General features: G+C 38.7%; 1 protein-coding gene across 5 annotated transcripts in view; it reads right to left on the bottom strand.

Annotated features, from left to right (window-relative positions):
* cadm1a (cell adhesion molecule 1a) overlaps positions 1–21,096 on the bottom strand; it is a 479,781-nt gene that overhangs the window by 321,086 nt on the left and 137,599 nt on the right. The window lies entirely within an intron of this gene.

Here is a 21,096-nt window from a genome sequence, read left to right as displayed (position 1 = left end):
TTAGAAATTCTGGCAGTGCACAATGTCAAAACATGTCAAATTCTAGACTCTGTTAATTGAGTTAAACATAATGAACTTGTCAGTGCTGTTTGCCATAATTTGCCTCTTTTAGTGTTCATGCCAGTTTAGAACAGAAGAGAAGATAACAAGAACCATCAGTCTAGGCTGCCGTTTATTCTTCATTTATATCATGCTCGGCTTTCAAAACATGCATTAACTGCTGGATGTGGAAACGTGGAAGCTACTTCTTCAGTTAAAGGGAATACCACAAAGATTTGCATTTTGTAAATGTAGTGTGGGGATATTTGGTGCACTGAGATTGATTTTAATGGTCCAAATATTATACGTACAGGAAAGCAACAAGGAAGTATAAACTGCTCCAAACAAGCCTAAAATTCTCCTTTTTGAGGCTTTATGTGAGTCTATGTTGATGTTTTTTACCTAATACCAGCCTTCACTTGGTTGGTATTTTGGTGACTGAGTCTGACTGCACCAGGCTGAAGACAGTTACAATCAAGATGCAACATCGATGTTAACACCAAGGCTTCCAACCTGCACCAGGTCAGTGGCATCTTACATGGGGACAAAACCAAACAAATGGAACCAAACAGCCTTTATCAGGAGCAACACGCCTTTTATTTTTCTCCTTGGACATTCACACAGAGCAAAGTTAATTCATTCCCTGAGGTAAAAATGTAGCATCTAGCATCCTGCTGAGTTGTGTTACATAACTCAAACCAGTTTTGTCTGCTACTTTACTTTTATTCAGAGGAAGATAAGTGAAAATCAAAGGCCGTCTGGAATTGGAGGAAACTCTGACCCTAACCCAGACCAGCCTTACCATTCAAATACTCAGGACAAGCTTGAGTTGTGCAATCTGTGAAAGTTTTCTCTTCAAGTCACTCTGTGTGAGTACAATATGAGTCCACACAGATCTCTGGAAATACACTAGTGAAGTAGAGCACAGAGGTCCAGCAAGACTCACCGAACTCTACAAGCATTAAACCATGTCACAGTGGCCTGCACACTCTGCAAAGCAGGCTGTGTTTTGCCCCAGTCATCCAAAGCAACACTGGTCTTGGTGTGTGCACACCTTAAAATTTAGACCTTTATTCTACCCAGTAAGCCATCAGTAGACAAAGAGGCGATGGTAAAAAGGTTTAGTATGTGACGGGAGGGCATTCGCTTCATTGTGTTCATACTGCTGACTTTGCCAGTACTAGACCTAGGTGCATCTCTGTTATGAACAGACTGACTCAATGCATCAGCTTAAACACTCTTGCCTCACATTTCAGCTGCATGAAACCTTCACCGGGGCTGACAGCAACAGGATGCACGCTCGGCCAATCCCGCCTCCATCACCACTACCAACCGAGAGCAAAGAAAGTGCTTACCTAGAGGGAAAGAAAAAGAGAGAGAACTGGGGGTTATTCAAACAGCAGTATAATGCTACACTCAGCAGCCTTTTCCCCCATTATGTACATACTATATAATAAATATTGCACATTTTTTCCAATATAAGGTCAGTCTCTGCACTCCATCTACCCACATGCACATCAAAGCCTATTAGTGCAAAGAGAAGCATGATACTAGCATACTGATATTATAATGAGCTTTATTAAGAGCCAAGTAATTTGAGAGCTCAAGTTAAAAATAAGAAATACGGTAGATGTCAAGAATATGGTAATGCATCCACTGACTACTGGTAGTATTTAATCTATTTTTGTTTCACTGTGTGAAATCACAAATGTCCTTTCTACCAGTATCAAATTAACATAGTGGAGCATTTAAACTAACTACACAACATACAACTGGAAAAGAAACATTATCGTCTTTTCCAAAACAGTCACAGGGCCAAAATATATCCAAGATCTTTTAGCAGCAGGAACTCGAGGCTCGCTACTAATTGTCTCTTTATTCTCTGCAACATCTCGACAAAAAAATAAAGAATAACAGAAGTTGAAAATTATACAAAAATTAATGATCTGTGATGCAGAACTATATCAAGTTGTCTGTGTCAGTTTATTTTAAACCCAATAAAAGCAAATTTATAAATACTTCCAAGGCTTGCTGCATTCTAGACACATAATTCTTGTTTAATCTTTGAAATAAGAAATTATACAAAGCTGCAAAAAAAGATGACATGAAACGACGAAGCAGATCAGGTCTTAGGAAGGTAATGCATCCATTCACTGTGAGAATGGATGCATTACCTATGTATGGACATTGCTTGTGGTGTACCCCAAGGGTCAGTTTTGGGCCCAAAGTTCTTCAACTTATACTTTAATGACATTTGTAAAGTATCCAAAGTATTAAAAATGGTACTCTTTGCTGGTGATACAAACATTTTCTGCTCTGGTGATGATCTGCAGCATTTACTGGATGAAATCACTAATGAAATAAGTAAAGTGAAGTCCTGGCTTGATATAAACAACTTATAATTAAATCTGAATAAACTAAAATTATGTTATTTGGAAATAGTAGTTTAAACCAAATGCTAAGAAAATTAATTTCTGGGGGTAATAATAGATGAAAAACTTAACTGGAGAGCTCACGTAAGATATATTCATTCCAAAGTATCAAGAAGCATTGCAATCCTAAACAAGGCAAAGCAGGTATTAGACGGGACATCACTTCATATTCTCTACTGTTCACTGGTTTCACTATACAATCACTTTTTACTCATCAAATCATCCACAATGATGGGTATAGCGATCATACAAACTCACTATTCGTGTCTGAAATATTGAAATTTGCTGATCTAGTGAAATTCCAAACAGCACAAATTCTATTCAAAGCAAAAAATAAGGAAATGCCAGGTAATATTCAGAGTATGTTTTTTTTTTTTTAAGAAGTTATAATTTTTTAATTAGAGGTTTTTGTAACTTCAAAACAGGGAAGGTGCGTACTACAAGAAAAGGCTTTTGTGTTTCTGTGAAGCTGTGGAACAGTTTGAATATGGAATTGAAGCAATGTCCAAACATAATGCAGCTGAAAAAGAGTTATAAAGATATGATCTTCCTGAACTGTAAAAAAATAAGGAAAATGTTGAAATTAAGTCAGTGTATCTACTTAGAAAATTTCATGATGTGATGTATATATTATATCAGAAATCTGTTTGCTATTTTTATTACAGATCATATCAGTAAGTAAGCTGACTAAATATTGACTGATAACTTATGGCAAAGGATTGGGATTAAATAAGTGTGTAATTCTTCCCACTCCTTTTTGATATGTAACAGAATCAGAACAGAAGCAATATTGAAATGTATTAACTTTATTTTGTATGGTATTTTTTTCTGTTCTTTTCTTTGCTTAAGGTACCTGTATATTGTTTACATGATCAAAATAAATAAACTAACAAAATAACAAACAAACAAACAAACTAAGAATAAATTATTTAAAAACAATGATCCAATATTTTTCATGGATTCGTTCACAAACTCCAGTTTCGGTTTATACAGAGACGTCTGAAGATTCGCTCCTTCGCTATGAACCTCGACTTTTTTTTCCCATAGTTGGTTATTGATTTCCTTTAGGTCACAGTTTGATGTACACTATGTTCACAACAAGTTCCCAACAAATATTAACTCCATCTGACATTAACACAGTTCTTGGAAAAACTCCATAGCTCACTCTCCATACTATCAGTGGACCTGAACCTGTGAACCTAGTATTTGTAAAAAGCTGTGATTTCCCTGAGGCTTAGGTGTTCAAAGCCAAAACATTACTTCAGCGCTTAAGTAAAGAGCAATGGCCTCCAAATAAATGTCCTACGTGCTGCACTTTAGCTTGAAAGCTGTTAAAAACTTCATGGAAAGAGAAATATTGACAGCGTGAGCCACTCCACAACCATATCTTATTGGTGAGCTTTTCACGTGTGGGCAGAGCTTATGTTTCGATGTAACATACACTTTCACTTCCTATTGACATGTGATTCTAGACTCCAGTGGTAACCAAATGGTTGCTCCCGCCTACAGTCTTGACCTCTTAAGAGAAGTCTTAAGGAGTTAAATCAATTTTGATTGTCTAGGACAGGGGTCGGCAACCCGCGGCTCTTTAGTCTTTATTTTGCGGCTCTGGGTGGTTTGGGAAAATAAATTAGAAGTATTTAGCTGAAGTGTATTTTATTTGTGTTTAGTTCTTTTTTTAACTTGTAGTTCTAAATTGGAAGATTATTGTGATTTTGAAATATAAAAAAAGAAATTATATCTTATTATTTTTTCATCGCTCAAAATAAGCGTCACACTCGCGGAAGCCGGTGTACCCGCCGAAACGCCGTGCATTTATCGAGACTTTCGACCCCGGGTAGGGTCAGCTGCCATGAACTATGTTAAAAACAAACACCGCTCACGCCTCACAGATGACAGCTTAGTCCTCCGTAAAGATGAAAGCCCCGATTTGCAGACGCTGTGCGCAGAGGTTTGGGTCCATAAGTCTTATTGTAAACATAGCTGCTAACATTTTTACAGGAAAAATTTTTGTTTGAACCAGAACTTCTTTTGCACTGAAATGACACTCACAATTTTGTAATTAATTAGTTAAACTACTGCCGAGGCAGCTGTTGATTTATCTCTATTGTACTGATAGAGACAGAGTCATTTATCATGGTGCTGTACTGCCTGTTCGGTGTTTTCTTATATTGAAATTTCCTAATGTCACAAAACAATTTACTGCTGTTCATTCCACCAAAACGTTAAAACTAAACCTGATGTTTGAAATTCAAAATGTTCAGTTTGCAATGCTATGCTAGCATTTTTTAAATTCTTTCCTGAAATGTTGTAAAACACATCACCTATTGCAACACGCAAATAATGTCCCTAAAACTGTTTTAGTGCTTGAATATCCAACAACTATTTGGAAAAGTGAGTTTTAATCGTCCATCGAGGGTATTTAAAAGTAACTATTAATAACTAAAAAACAATCAGAAGAGACTGGATTTAAATAAAAGGCCAGAGAATAAACTATAAAGAACCCAGAAGGGAAACCAGCAACTTGGTTCTGCATATGTAAAATTTAACTGAACTGGATGTGCAGCCTTTCCTAGACCTTGTTCCTAAATCAAAATTGATCCAAATTATTCAACACTTGGATTAAAGCTCTTAGATTATGAGAGAAAGCATATTTGAGCATGACTAAAGGCCAGTCTAAGGCCTACTGGGAGGAATACATACAGATTTGGAAGCATGCCGTGTCTCTTCAGCAGTCCCAAATGTATTTTTCTCCCTCGGAGGAAAAGGTTCAGTATGTTGCCTCAAGCTAGCTTATAAAATCAGTCATGGGTCATGGCTCCCGGGATGTTTTATTTGTGTCTATATTGCATTAATAAGCTTATCCTGAGAATCAATGGAAAACATGGAAGGTTAATCTGAATGAATAAGCCAAATTACAAGGCAGCTTTGGCTTTGTAAACAACCTGCACAAAGGTACTAATAATGGTTTTCACAATGTTGCCCTTAGTCAGACCAAAGAAGGGTGATAAGATATATGATTGCCAGTTAATAAGGCTATACCAGAGGGAGGGTAGCAGCCAGAAGGCAAAACAGATCCAGATAAAATTGAGAGTGTTCAGATGCTGATTTAACAAAAAGAAAAAAAATAAGTAAATCCAAATTACCCTAAACCAACCATTAATAAGTCTTTCACTGAGGAAACACAGAGAGAAAACTGATCAGCCAAATAAAATCAAGTAAATTACACTGATTTTTTTTTTATTACACTGCAATTTTGTACAAAGAAACCTTCGTTCCTGTCACTTATGTGGATAATATTTTGACCAACAGCGTCCAAACTCTTTAGATCATAATTGGAAAGTGCACCTACAGGGTCTGCCAGGACAAGCCTCACTCACTCAAAACCCACAGCACCCAAAAGATCTGGTGTTCAGGATACCCCCAGAGGACCCCTGCCCATGTCCCAGTGGGCCATGGCAGTACTGGAAGGGGGCTATAAATATTAATTAGGTGGTTTAGGTATGAGTGACTTGAATTCTGCGTTTAAAGCTAAACCTCATCAGAGGAGTTTATTTCTTTTGGTCAAATGTGCTCATTAAGATTTTTTGAATAACTGTCCATGTACACAAAGGGAAAGGCTTGAACACAGTTAGGCTGCAACTCATTAATTGAATTCACTTTCAAAAGATTCTTTTCAATCTACAAAATCTTCTTCAGGCCCGAAAAATGAAAGAATGGCATAAAAAGAGAATTAAATTGTTGAATTGAAGCTTCACAGTATGCAGACATTTCCTCTTTTGAGACCTTTCTCGTGACCTGCAGTGACATTTTTGTCTTGCACTTGAATATTTTTTACCTTCGTCACGACCAACCTTGGTCTCTTTACAGACTACTGACATGCCAGATTTCCACAGGATTAGTAATGCAGCTAACCTCTGCCGGTAAAGCATATGACAGGTAGAGCCATCCGCTGCAAGTCCTATCAAATCAGGCTTCGGGGAAACTAAGGAAGCCAGAGTGAGACTGTCTCTGAAAGTGTCTTCAGAGGTGAAATGAACATGTTAGGCTGAAAGCTTGTCTTTCAGGGAAACATACTTGGAATGATGTCGATGGCAGAACCCCAGTACGGATTAGACCTGACAGGAGGCTAGCCAATTAAACATCACTTCCATCTGCCCTTTTCACTGCCCACGCATTATAGTCTGCTCCTGTAAAGTGGGACTGCTTCAGTCACAAATGATTTTCAAGAGACGAAACCTGTTAAGAAAAATGACTCTGAACTGTAAGCAAGCCATTAAATAAGGCACGAACCCCTCCTAAAGCCAGCAAATGGCTGTCCAAATGTTAATTTGCTGAACAGCCTGCAGATGATGCAGAACATGGCTTTCACCTTCCCCTGCCATACATAATTCATGCTATTGACTGGTGAGGCAATGGCACTTTCATGCACCAGGCTCACAAAGTGGTGCCACTTTCACACACCGACACAAGCCAATGAATCCACACCAACTGTGCAGTAACACTTAGCACACAATTGATGTTGGCGTGTAATGTCCAGACAAGATACAGGCATGCTCACATTTCTGTCTTTGTATTGCTTAACAAAGACAAGCATGAACATGCTGCCACAAAACAACAGGAACCACAAAAGGAAGGGTTACAATCCAGACTGAAAGAGCCAATAATAAAGAAAATTAATCTCTCGCGAACTTAATTTCTGAATTTATAATCACCAACCATGACCGGTCATGCATTACGTTGTATACAGGAGCATATAACTGAGAGCTGCCATAGCCTACGAAGAATTATTCATGGTCTAAAGCATCAGTCCCACAGGGAACATTAAATATAAATTTCTGTGTGCTGCTCAGTCTGACCCACTTTGGAGGATCCAGCAACTGCTGCCACAGAAGCAGCTTTTGGCTCCTCCTCAAAACCAAAAGGACTGCTGCCACTACAAAGCCCCCTTTGATTAACCTCACTGCCAAAAGGCAACTACCATATGACTCCTGCGTTTCACTGGTAACAGGAAGACTGACAACAAAACAGCGAGAAAATAAGTAGCCAGCAAAGAGTACAAAGCGTGGACAAGGGTGCGTCTCAAAGTCGCACTGGCTGCACTTGCACTTCAACATGGAATTTTCTGCAGTGAGCACAGTCCCGAGTTCAAATCTCACCAGATGGCTGCGATCACAGGAGTGAAATTTATCTCTGAATCGTGAGGAGAAGTGATAGGTCTCAGAAACAATGCATACTGTAAAGATCTGCTATTCTGTCTGTGAAAGCCAAGGCACAAATGAATATTTAATCTCGTGGCATGAAAATATGACACATTTGAGATATGTGGGAGAGTAGCAGGGTCTTGTGCAAAAGCGTGACAAGTCGGCTTATCCATCTATAAGCTTTAGTAACAAAGCTGTTTAATGAAACTGGTTCAAGTAGAGCGCCAACAGAGATGGAAATGAGTAGACAACATTACAAATGAGAAACTGTTGTTTAATTAAATGAATTTCCACTTTTAACTTTTGTCCAGATGTATATTTGCCAGGGTTGCCTTTTTAGCTTTTATGGGTGGAATATCTAGGTGTAGCCAAGTGGTGGAAGGTCTCGACTTTGGCGGCCTTGGGATCTCATCAAGTGGTTACCTCCAGTTTGCACTGGAGCGGTTTGTGGCAGAACGTGAAGCGGCAGGAATGAGAATTAGTAGCTCCATGGCTGAAATCTTGTTTTTTCCTACACTCAGCTATGATCACAAGTTCTGGGTAGTGACCCAAAGAATGAGGTCATGGATATAAGCACCAGAAATTTGTTACCTTTGAAGACTGACTAGGCTCTTCCTTACAGACAGGGTGACGAGCTTGGTCATTCAACAGAGACTAGATCCACTGCTCCTCCACATCAAAAGGAGCCAGCTGACTAGGATGACTCCTGGACGCCTCCTAGGTGAGGTATTCCAGGCATGTTGTACTGGTTAGGAGGCCCCAGGGCAGATCCAGGTACTCGCTGGAGAGATTGTATCTCTTGGCTAGCTTGGGGAAAACTCAGTGTCCCCTTGGCTGAGCTGGAGGAGCTGTCTGGGGTGAGGGAAGTCTGGGCTTTTATGCTAAGACTGCTGTCCCTGGGACCCAAACCCAGATAAGCAGCAGAAAATGGATGTATGTTTATTTGTGTTCATGGAGCTAGGTGAAATCTAAATATACAAGATATCACTGAAGATCACTGAAAAGTATAAGCTGTCCCTGTGCTTTATTTGAGAGGTGAACCTCACACACCTATGGCTTCTGACTGTTTCTGTTAAAGGTCAATATCTTCTGAAGGTGCCAGGTCTTATCTGGCGTCCACATTATGACCGCTAATCAGCCACGAACATATTGTTTTATCAATTAATTACCATTTTTATGCATAAGCCATGACATTCTTTTACTCATACCATGAACTATGTAAGTAGTTAAAGGTCTTTTTCCACAGTGTCCCGCGCATCTGACATAATTTGTGCAGAAGGTTAATTACGTCCTTCAACTCGTTTGTGGACAGGACCCGCACAAGATAATGGCACAAGGGCAGCCACTGAGAGAACATGACCAGGTGACAACACCATAAGCTATGCTCCTGAGGGACAACTTGTTAATTGAAAGGCTCATTAAAGCACAATTTAAATCATTCTTTCAGCATGTCAAAAACGTCCTTTTTGAGGTAAATTTAATTTCTTTCCGAAGCTGTCGTGACATTTGGAGTTTGTTCTTATCTGCGCCTGCAGTGCAGCCCCTCAGGAGAACTTTAAAATCACTCACCTGACACCTTGCCTGCTACTCCGCATGTCAGTATCGCTCTCTCTCCCCCTTTCCCTTCACTCTCTGCTCTTCACTTCTCACTCCGAGAGCAAATTTTAAGACAAGCGGTTTGATGTTCAAAGCAAAAGGGCTTGAAAGCTTTCCACCAACCACCCAGACTTCCCCTTCAAAGTAAAACATAAATTGGCTCAAGAAAAATTATTCACACTGGACACAAACATGAGAAGACTTTCTCCCTGTGGATGTGGCAAGCTCATTGCAAAAGAAGTACAGGGATGCCTAGAAATGGAGAGAGTCTTATTGGGATGAAGACAACCTCACTGAAAAGGAAAGACTAATATCTGCACATAACCTGCTTTTTGCCCTGTGTGCCCCTAACAGTTTATTAATTTTTTTGCACCTGTAAAACTGATAGTTGGGTATATGCCCTGCAAATGGATTTCACTTTGATCGTGTTTTTTCAAATGCTACTGCAATATCCGATTCACATGATGAATTTTAAAAACTGGTTACTATCTATTAGCTCTGCTGAAAATCTAAGTAGCAAACGGCTGATGGTGATTTTATAGAGATATTATCAATATAATAATGACAATAAAAACATAGGTGTAGTGTGCATATAGTGCTGAAAAGCTGCTAAAAAATAAAATCCAGTAATCAATATGTGCTTACATTGTAACGGATGCCTACATGTCTTATCTGCCGTGAAACACTTAAGCCAGCCTATTGTTATGCTATTGGTTGCTCAACTAATACCAAGCTTTGTTTTTAAAAATGCATTTCATGAAAGTGCCTTCCACTTGTAATCTTTATTTATATCACTTTCATGAAATCCTTGATGCAGAAAACAGAATTCCTCCTTTTTTTCCACACCATTTATGTTTTATTAAAATTGTGTATTTGAAAAGAAGCCATTGTGTGCTTTTATTTCCCATTCATCATTAAATTGTTGATCAAATTCCAGAGGTATGAGCTTTCACTGTTGTTTTTTGGAATCCAGAGTTCTCCAGAGATCGCATATGATGAGATCTTGACTTTGTTGTGTATTCGCAAATCCTCGCTAGTGAGCAACATGCTACACAACTTACTTCAGGAAAGGAAGGCAGTGTTTTGTTTCAAACACAATTCCAAGAAGCGTCTCAAGTAGATTTAACTCGTGAATAGAACAACAGACACGGCAAACAAAGTGTCTGGTGTTCATCTTCCAGTCGCTCCCGTGAACAGTGTGAACATCACTGTCAGAATTTGTGAGGAAGAACAAATCTCCAAATAACGATAAGAAGAAGAAAAATGTGTTATGGAGCTCAAAGCACCCTCTGCTCCCTCTCTTCACTCATTCACTTGCTTCTCCAATTACGATGCCGTTGTGAGGAATTTAATTTACTAATTTACAATGTAAATAAAATAAAGCCTTCTTATTTTATACTGACTATTTCATAGCCACATTACATTATATTTTAAACTCATTATATTGTGCACATGAAGGGAAAAAGCAGTAAGAAGTATTCATTTTGAGTTTGGCCAATATGTTAATAAACTACTATAAGCAGTTTAATACAAAATGTTGTACTTCTATAAAATACTTTTTAATTTTTTGATTAATTATTGAGCACTAAAGATGTAAATAGACATTTAAAATATAATATTATTCAGCACTAACTGTAAAAAATTAAAAACTGACATTAATTTAATCCAGAAGAAACAATTTGTAAATGGGAGTAAAGTGCTTTTAGCTAATATATACTAGGGTTGGGCTATATGTAAAAATTTTTCCAACGGGCAATCAATTGCGCATGCGCAGACTTTTTGATGGGCGGGGCAATGCAATCATGCACGGACTAATTTGCACGCTTACAGCACAGAGTCCAAACATGGATGAACTAATTCCCCCCCCCCCCCCCGCCAAAAGAAACGCTGTCAGTGTTAAGGCGGCTTAAACGCGGTCATCACGATTAAAATTTTTAACGCTCTCAACCCATCTGGAGCGCAGAATGAACAACATTTGGGCAAACTGCCATTTCAGGGATTTTGACTCAGTCTGCGCTCCAGATGGGTTCATTGTTAGTTGTGTTAGTCGTGATGACGGCACATTAACGCTGACAGCACTAAAAAAAATATAAAGTCGTCAATTTGGGATTTCTTTGGCTTTAAACCAGATGACCAGAGACAAACTTAAGGAAGTAACCAAAGCTGTGTGCCGCTTGTGCAGACATATTATGCGAGCAAAGTAGTCAAACACGACTAACTTGCATGAGCATGCTCGTGTCCACCATCCGGCTGAGTATGCTAGGCTATCACCAGCTTCTGCAGCTCCAACAAACAAGTATTTGGGCGCACTCTGAGGAGGCTGCATTTGCTCGCAGATGAAAGAGGCTGCTGTTAAAAGAGCGCTATTATTTTCTTTTTCTGTTGACTGCTTATGTTAGCTCCATCATTATTAGCAAACTTGGGCAAATAAATAAATAAATCGCCCTTGTAAAAACTATAGTCGATATATTCACCCAATCGCCCAAACCCTAACATATACAGTTAATATAATATCGCATTGTCTCTTATTCCATGCAATAAATATAATTCTATGAGAGTTCTACCAATAAATTAACAACCAGTAAATTAACTTTGCAGCTTCCCTGTTGGGAACACGTCTGGAATGCCACAAACACAACAAGCGGCTGATCCAAGCAGTGTCAGGCAGAGTGTAAATGAGTAATCCGCAACTTGCTGTGACGACAAAACAAGTTTATTTTTAAAATGCGTTATGTTTCGTATGCCAGAAAGAAAAGAAACACTCATGTTTTGGGATTTATAAACCACCAAATACCGGCGTGGTCTTAAAAATCCTCCATCAGTCGTGATCTCCAAGCAGCACACCAGAGACTGACCTCCCTGAAATATAATTTTTCCATTAGATGTATGTCATTTTACACAACGGAATTGTTTTCTTCCCGGTATGATAATATATCCATCTCTGTGCTCAAACACTACATCTAAAATTTCACACTATCACCACCATCGCAGAGGACCAAACAAACTCTCATCTCATTCTCACCACTTTTCTGTTCTAGCAGAACTTTCAAGTTGTTTTAATCAATATGGATAAATATAACTTCAGTGGATCAGCGTGATGCTATTTTTTCATGGTGGTAGCCAATTAATCCCTTTTAAATGTTATGATTAAATGATATGTAATGGCACGGACAACAGAGATGCTCTAAGAAGATAGCTAACCGCGGGGTGACAGAGCCTTTGGTAAATAAATAAAAAGCCTGACATTTACATTAGAATTAGCTTGACGGGCATCATGCACACACACGCGCGTGCTTCATCTAAGTGCAATTATTTCAGAAAAACCCACTTCTGAGCCATTATGAACATATGGTATAATATAGAGAGGATGGACTAAAAGCCAAATTCCTTATTTTGACATAAATATTTTTCCTGTGAGGACACTTTAAAAATAGAAGTTATCTTCTTTGACAGAGTAAAATCAGTAAATGCTTATGTCCACTGCACAGTGTTAATTGTTTATTTCTGATATTTAAAGCTACATAAGAAAACAACAGACCAGCTTATCTGTGTGCTGAAAAGGTCAATATGGGCAGCATGTCATTACTCATATCAAAAACTTTGTTCTTTAGACCAACTGTTTTCACCAACCCTCAATAACAGCTTCGGTAAATAAAGTTTGTATTTCTGCAGTTCCACAGAAAGCACCTCCATTTCTCCACCACAGGAGATTCGCCCTGTTTTGTCCCCAACTCCCTGGAGTCTATCTGTGCATCCTCACTTCCCTCACGCTTGTACATGTGATGCAGCCTAGACGGCTGGAGGTCAAGAATGGCAGAAAGTGTGGGTGTGCGAATCTCACCTTGGTCAGCTCAGAAACTGGAACATGAGCACACCGTGGCATTTGACATAATAGATAGGGTAGGAGATAAAAGGAAGGCAGAACCTCCCTTGAGAAATGGTAGAATTTCCTCCAGTGCAGCGCTGTACTTAATGGCAATGGTTTAGGGATAAATGCTGGCAGCAGCTGGAAACACATGGAGAAAAATGCAGCTAATCCAGATGACAGCAACGACACCACTGTCACATCAGGGAATTTGTCACCATCAATTTGATTTAACTCAGTGTGGCCAAAACCATTCAAGGCTGAAACGCCCTTTTTTAAAATTCACTTTGGGGCACTTTGCTCTCAAAGAAGGTCACGAAATGTAAAGTATAGTGTGTGTTGAGAGAATGTCGCCTTTGCTGTCAGGAATTTGGGTAATTCAACACTTCTAGATTTTCATCAAGAGAATAATTTCTACTTCAAAATCCAATTTTCCTGTTTAGCTTGAGGTTGTGTAAAGCTATCACACTTAGAAAAGCACATTTCAAAGTAATCTGCCTCCTTTCTTAGAACTGACAAACTGTACATCCTAACCTAGTGGAAACTGGTGCTATAAAGATGCTAAACTTAATCTCCATTAGATCACTGCATGAAAGAGAATATCTAACACTAGTAAGAAAAAGGGAAGCTCAATCATATTCTGTTAAATATATATAAATGTTATACACAGTTTGGTTCATTAATTCTGCCAATCATAGGTTTAACTTCAGTCAAATAGATAACGAATGTACAACCGCTCATCTGCTGTATTTCTCATGCACATTACAAACTAACGTTTACGTGAGACCATTGCCACGGTTTCACTCCTGCTTTGTTTTCGATGCTCTGTTTAGCTGCACTGAAATTAATCAAAGGAAGGATGATAAAAAAGTTTTCATCTTCCTTTCTGTGCTCAACCACTTCTGGTCATACGCTGGATAACTGAAAAATCACTGGAGGACAATTTGGATGAGATTTCATCACTGCAGTGATGAAATCCAATTGCAATAAAAACAAGACACAAACTCTTGCTTTGAAACACTCACCTCTCATCATTGCTTTTACTGTCAATCTCAGTAGGTGATTTTATATTTCCTGTGTCCCTTAATGGCTTAAATTACCTTTTAATTCTAGTTTGCAGCCAGTAAAAAGAGACAAGTGAGGCTTTCAGCTGCACAAGGCTTAAAAGGTAAGTCTGGGTTCTTTGAAGTAAGTTTGCATGACGTGATTGATGTATTACCTGCAATAGATCAGGGTCAGCATGTCCTTATTGCTATGCGCATGCAAGTTACACAACACAATATATAGTGTGTATATACCAGAAGAACCAAGATCAAAATGTATTCAGCCATGCAAAAAAGAAAGATGTCACAAGACTATGAGTCCTGTGAAAAACCAAGTACAATTAGAATTAAGAGGGTATGTAGGAGCTAGGTGCTGCTAATCAAATACATTTGATTAATTACTCATAAGCAAGTGTGACCACCTCTATAAAAGCAGAAATTTTTACGGTTCGGGAACATTCAGGTGTGTTTTACTATGATGTTACAATAACCGAAGGGTTGGACGTCCCAGAAAATTGACTCTCTGAAAATAGAACTCAGCAATTTTCAGAGAAACTGCAAAAACCCCACATGATCCACAGCCTTCAGTCAGCATGTTAAATATTAAAGTTCATGACAATACAATCAGTTAAAGACGGGATTGATATGAAAAGCCCCTTCTCTCTAAAGTGAAAATGTCAGCATGGATTAGCTTTTTCTCAGTTTTATATGAAAAAGCCAGCTTTTCTGGAATAATGGGCTTTGGACAGATGAGCCTGATTTTGAGGTGTTTGGCCATAAGGCACAGTGCCACGGTTGTTGAAAACCAAACACAGCATATCACCACAAACACCTAATATGAAATCGCAACCACAGTGGCCCATACACAGGACCAGTGTACCTTCCGGTCATAGAGATAACAATGAACTCCTCTATATGTATTTTTTATAGACAGCTATGAGGCCATCTGTCTGACAGCGAAAGCTTGGCCTTATTTGGATCATGCATCAATGAGCCAAAGCACAGCAGCAAACAACAGAATGGGTGAAAAAGAAAAGAGTCGGGGTGTCGAAATAACCCAGTCAAAGTCCAGACTTCAACCTGCTGTGGCAGAACATTAAGACAGCGGTGCATAAATGATTGTCCACAAACCTCAGTGAACTGAAACTGTCATAAAGACAGGGGGGCCCAAATTCCTTCACAACGTTGTTAGAGATTGATACAGTCATACAGAAAATGATTACTTCAACTTTGGCTTTGCTAAAAGGTGGTTCTAGACGCTGTCGAATCACGGAGCGCATTTGGCTTTTCGCAGGACACCACAGATTCCTGTGAAAACTCACCTTTTTTTAAGAATGCATTTAGCCACTTAATAAAACATCCAAGTACTTATCAGCTTGCATTCAGCTAGTTTTCCAACAGGAAACCAAAGCCATCCTAATGCTCTCTTCAAAACCACCACACTGCTTTGACAGTAATTTTACCACATAGAACATGAGATTTGCTTGTCTACCAGTAGTTCAGATGTGAACTAATCACACAACTGCACAAAAACAATCCGAACCGACGGATCAGCAGCAACATCTTACATGTTTTGTTTTAAGTAAGTTAATAATTATGCCGCAGGTAACACAATGCCTCTGTAAAGGAACTTTAAATAGCTTTGCTTCAAAACACTTATTTAGCATTTTTTATGAGTTTACCATCTGATGGGAACCATTTTTTTTCCCGAGTTTCTGAACCTAAACTGTCTACAGCCTTAGAGGAATAGAACTCCACGCTCCCAATGGAGAAAGTCTGACCTGTCACTAAGACACAATAGCGTCTCACAGGTAAACCTATTTCCTTGAAGCATGACCATCACAGAGCTGCAACACACAAACACATACCGACATACAGTGTGGCATTTTTATTTGTAGTCTAAAAGTTGCAGTGCAGAGGACCAGAAAAAAAAAAAGATCAAAAGATGACAACAATGATGTCCCAAATATTTTTACCCAAAAAATGCCACTAAGTCGACTTGCAGACTGCAAACAAAGACTAGGTGAGAAGGAGAAAGTGGGCAAACACAGACACTCAAGGGATACAAACCAAAGATAAGAGGAGCGCAGCTAGTGTTTGAGAGTATAAAAAGAATCAACAGATAAACAGATAAAAGCGTAGACAGCCGTGTTGTCGACAGTTAAAAGAGAATGATGGAAGTGAAGATGTAGGGTGGAGCCGGTAAACTGACAGCTGACAGCATAAACATAAGCTACATGTAGCACTAACTCTCACGGATGTATCCTCAAGGAGAAACACGAGCTAGTTTGGGTTTAGATATTTTTGGCCTGCCAGCTGCAGGCCGTATAGGATGGCAGTCTGTCTGTTAGCAGGAGAGCTGGAGAAGTTCATGTCAGATATCAATTCAATCAAACTCTGAGGAAACTTGAAATAACTTTACGCCCTAAGTCAACATATCCAAGTCAAGTCTACATGAATTCTGAACTTAATAAAGTCTTCATGTGACTGTCTGAAGTCCTACCTGAACACCAAGCTTCAAAATGACAGCACTTTATGAATTTCTACTCAAAACCACATCAACTGTGGGGGTTTTTTGTATCTGACACTAAAGCCTATAAAAACCTAAAACTTGAGTTAAGTCTTTAATAAGTCGAATCTTTAGGGAATAAAGTCTGTTCAGGTTGCTTTTACTCACACACCATCTGGCCTAAACACACGTCAACCAATTTCTTTTTTTTTTAATCTACTGATAGTTTTAGTTACACTTTTACAAGCTGTTCCATAATGCACTTCTACATCCAAACATGAGAGAAACAAGCCTGCCACAAACAGATGAAATGGTCAACTGTGAATGAGCTGTCATTTCTGCACACCTCAAAAACCTAGCGAAAATAGTTTCCTTATACAGGAAGATAAAGTAATTAATTTATATACATAAATAAATAATCAAACAACTTCATTTCACAGCAGCAAGGTTTTCAAAAGATTCTCTTTTGGCGTACCTTTTCCCATGTCGACTACTCTACAGTGGTTTGCCTTTTTGTACTTCTGTTGTTTAACCTCTTGATCTTCAATTGGACGATTCGGTGTTGATGCGCACATATCTGGGAGCAGCCTTCCTTATAACGTTGTTTTTGTTCTTCAAAATAAATGGTGCATTTTGACACGGAGTGTATTTTTCTACTTTTTCAGAGCAACTGGGCACCAAAACGTATATGAAGCTGTTTGATTGTTATATATAACGAGGTCTAACAATTACTGCGCCAGTTACTGCCCTTTACAGATTAGGGATTAAATTCAGGATTGCAAGTATACATGTTTTCATACACAGTCACCTGCTAGAGTTAAGACGATTTTATAAGGTTACTGTTAATAGGAGATCACAACCATTAACATTAGCAGAATTCATAGTGAACACAGAGATGCTTTTGTGACGCCCACAAGTGTATGGTCACAATTGTAATTTTGTTGTGAATTGTTTTTGATGTAAAAGACCTGATTTTATGGTGGTATTGCACTTTTCATTTAGCGTTATGGACAATGTAATTGCGTGGCATTGCCACAAGGGGGAGATAGTGGTGAGTGCGATAGGCTGTTGCAACGCGTCTCGGCCTCAGACGAGGAAGAGCCTGCAGACCGAACGCAACTGATGTCTCCTGTCTCTGCTTTTCTGTTAAAAAAACAGGTCAGTAGTTCAAGTTTGCTCACCACAATGTACATATAAAGGCAAGAAACCTTTTTCTGTCTTAGTTTAAAGACCGCAAATGTTGTGAGAGAGTGTGTTTTCACTGATTGAGAGAAAGCTAACTATACCGCCATTTGTAATGGCAGCCGCCATTTCACTCGTAGTCTAAATAGGCAGCTGGTCTTATTACCTGTTTTATTTTGTGACAAATGGAGCTCTTAGACACTTCTTTTATCCTGGCATTATTGGAAGTTACAGTTGATTAGGACCTACCCAGTTCTTATGTGTCAAATGTAAATAGTCTGATGTATACTGTTTGTGGATGATTGTGAACTGTTTGTGAGCAATGGAAGAATATTTTTGTTTATTGGTTACAAATGTAATATATTGTTTGAATCTGTTAAAGTATAAGAAAAGTATAAAGGTGACATAAGCGGGTTAATTGCAGTGTTAGTGGTGCTGCACAGAAATGTTTTGATGCTGAAATGCAGTAAAATTGGTTACAGATTTATTGTAAATAAGGACGTTCATATACAATGATTATTTTGTAAGTTTATTCTTGTGAGAGTGCAAGGTAACCAAAAGGGTTTGAGCTATGGACCTAATTGAATGTTTGTGTTGTTAAAAGCGAAATGTGTGTGTCTAAATGAAAAGAAAAGGACGTTGTTAAACTCTGTTAATAAATCAGACGAGGAAGAGCCTGCAGACCGAACGCAACTGATGTCTCCTGTCTCTGCTTTTCTGTTAAAAAAACAGTTTAAAAACAGACCCCATCGAAGGCCTGTAACACTTTAAATATCTCATTGTAATCAAGAGCAGATGGGATCTGGGAAACTGGCAACTGACATGAATCTTTACGGAAAATAACGACGTTACGTTAAAACCCATGTTGTTATTTGCTGTAACACATATTTGGCAAAGCATGCAAAGTGAGATATCACATCAAGATTTTCACAGAAGTCTGACTGCAGAATATTCTGAAGCAGTCCAAAAAAAAGAGTTCAGCTTTCTAAGTCAGGCAGCCAAGGCGTACTTTTACAAGCTGCCACTGTATGCTAATGTTCAGAGAAAAATCTAAAATTAAAGCAGAAATGCAGAGTAGTCACAAGAGATGTTATATTGTGCATAAGAATTGTAAATCTGTCTATTAGTCCCAAATTGTTAAGTTGTAACAAATATTGCCGTGACAAACTCCCATATCAGTGGTGCACACTGCATTTGAACTGAGTTCAGGTGTGGTCATGGGTTGTAGAAATAAAAAAGTCATGACTAAAAGTATGCATTGTATAGTAAAATGTATTTATTTATTTAAACTGCTCATTTCATTAAGATTAACATTGCATCTCTTATAATTCAACCAACAGTTTACCTGCTTTTTATTTCAGTAGTTAACATTTTAAATGTAGTCAGATTTCAAGTTACCATAGTTTAAATGCAAAATGACAACTACAACAATTTGTTAGGTAAAGTTTGCTAAAGCAAATATCCAAACAGCTAATGATATGGCACCAACTCAGTGCATTCATGCATGTAGACAGTCCTAAGTCCAGATGACCTGATAATGTTCGAACCGACCATCAGAATGGGAAGACTTTAAGTGACCATATGTGGCATAGTTAGTGGTGCCAGATAGGTTTGTCTGAATGTTTCAGAAACTCAGAAACTGCTGATCTACTGGGAGTTACCCACACAGCCATCTCCAGGGTTTACACAGAATGTGTGAAGAAAATAAAATATCCAGTGAGGGGTAGTTCTCTCAGTCTGTCTTGTTGATGCCAGAAGTCAGTGGAGAATGGCAAGAGTGCTTTGAACTAATAAGAAAGCAACTCAAAAACCATTTCTTATAACCAAGGTATGCAGAAAAGCATCCCTGAATGCACTGCTGAATGAAGGATGCATCCCTGAGTGAAGATTGCACTGGGTGACATTCCCATTAGCTAAGAATGGGAAACTGAGGCTAAAGTTCCCACAAAGACAACATAAGATTACAAAAATCATTGCCTAGTCGCCATTTCTGCTATGACATTCATATGGTAGGGTTAGAATTAGGTGTAAGCAACACGAAAGCATTGATTCAGCTTGAATATTCTTGCTGACCATGCCCATGTCTTTACTGTATGACTACGACATACCAATCTTCTGATGCCTGCAGGATAGCACACCACGCCGCTAAGCTCAAATCTCTCAAATCCCATAACTGGTTTCTTGAACATCACAATGACCAAACTCATTTACTATATATCCACAGTCCCCAAATCTGAATCCGATAAAGCACCTTTGAGATGGGGTGGAATGGGAGATTCACATCATGGATTGGCAGCTGACAAATCTGCAGTAACGGTCCGAAGTTACCACATGAATGTTTTCAGTACCTTTTTTAATGTGTGTTATTGAAAAGAATTCGGAAGGCAAACGAGGGTCCAACAGAGTCCTACATAGGCGTACTTAATAAGGTATCCTGTGAGTGTATGTGTGTGCCAATTTCAACTGTGATTTCAACGTTACCCTCTGAATTAACAAATTACAGTTCAACTGTTTAGTTCAATCTATGCATTTTTGCTTGTTTTTAAGCTTCATTTTGATGACAATTTAACTGCTAGCACTGATACATTTATCTACTTAATTCTGTTAAGTATCTACAATTTGTAAAAATGCTTACAATCCTAACCAAGTAGCACATATCTCTTGTAATCAAGGTACTACTACCAAGTTTGAAGGTATTAATGAAACCTATTTAAAACGGCTGCTACAAACTTGTTAGGTGTCTTAATTAAAAGCCTGATTCGCTTAGCAATTACAATTTAAAGACCAATTTAAAGACATACTTAAGAAGCTAAGCAGTTAGCAGCTAATTTGATAGTATCTTTTTCCTTTCCTTCTTTTTCTATTTGGCACAGGGAAAAGCAAAGCTGCCAAATCTGAGCTCTTAGTTCAGAGTATCAACCAATGAAATATGCAGCTATTTCAGGCTTTATACAGGGGATGTGGGGAGAGCAGCAAATAGGCCAAGAGTCATTTGAAAAAGTGGACACAGAGATTACACAAGTCCCAGCTGTCAGAACGCCAGTGAATCAGCACTCTCCAAAATAAAAGCTGCAGAATGTGACAACAGGGCTACACTTGATGGACACATGTTGACAGGCAGCGTCAGTGATGAGCAGAAGGATACCCACAGTCCTCTACTCTTTGGCCAAAAACTATCCAAATTGGCTGACCTGTCAGTCTGGTATGCCCATCCACAAGACTGGAA

The sequence above is a fragment of the Maylandia zebra genome, linkage group LG10, assembly GCF_041146795.1.
Source record: "Maylandia zebra isolate NMK-2024a linkage group LG10, Mzebra_GT3a, whole genome shotgun sequence".
NCBI classification, from domain to species: Eukaryota; Metazoa; Chordata; class Actinopteri; order Cichliformes; family Cichlidae; genus Maylandia; species Maylandia zebra.
The sequence above is the reverse complement of the archived record's forward strand: the minus strand, read 5'-3'. Positions and strand labels throughout refer to the sequence as shown.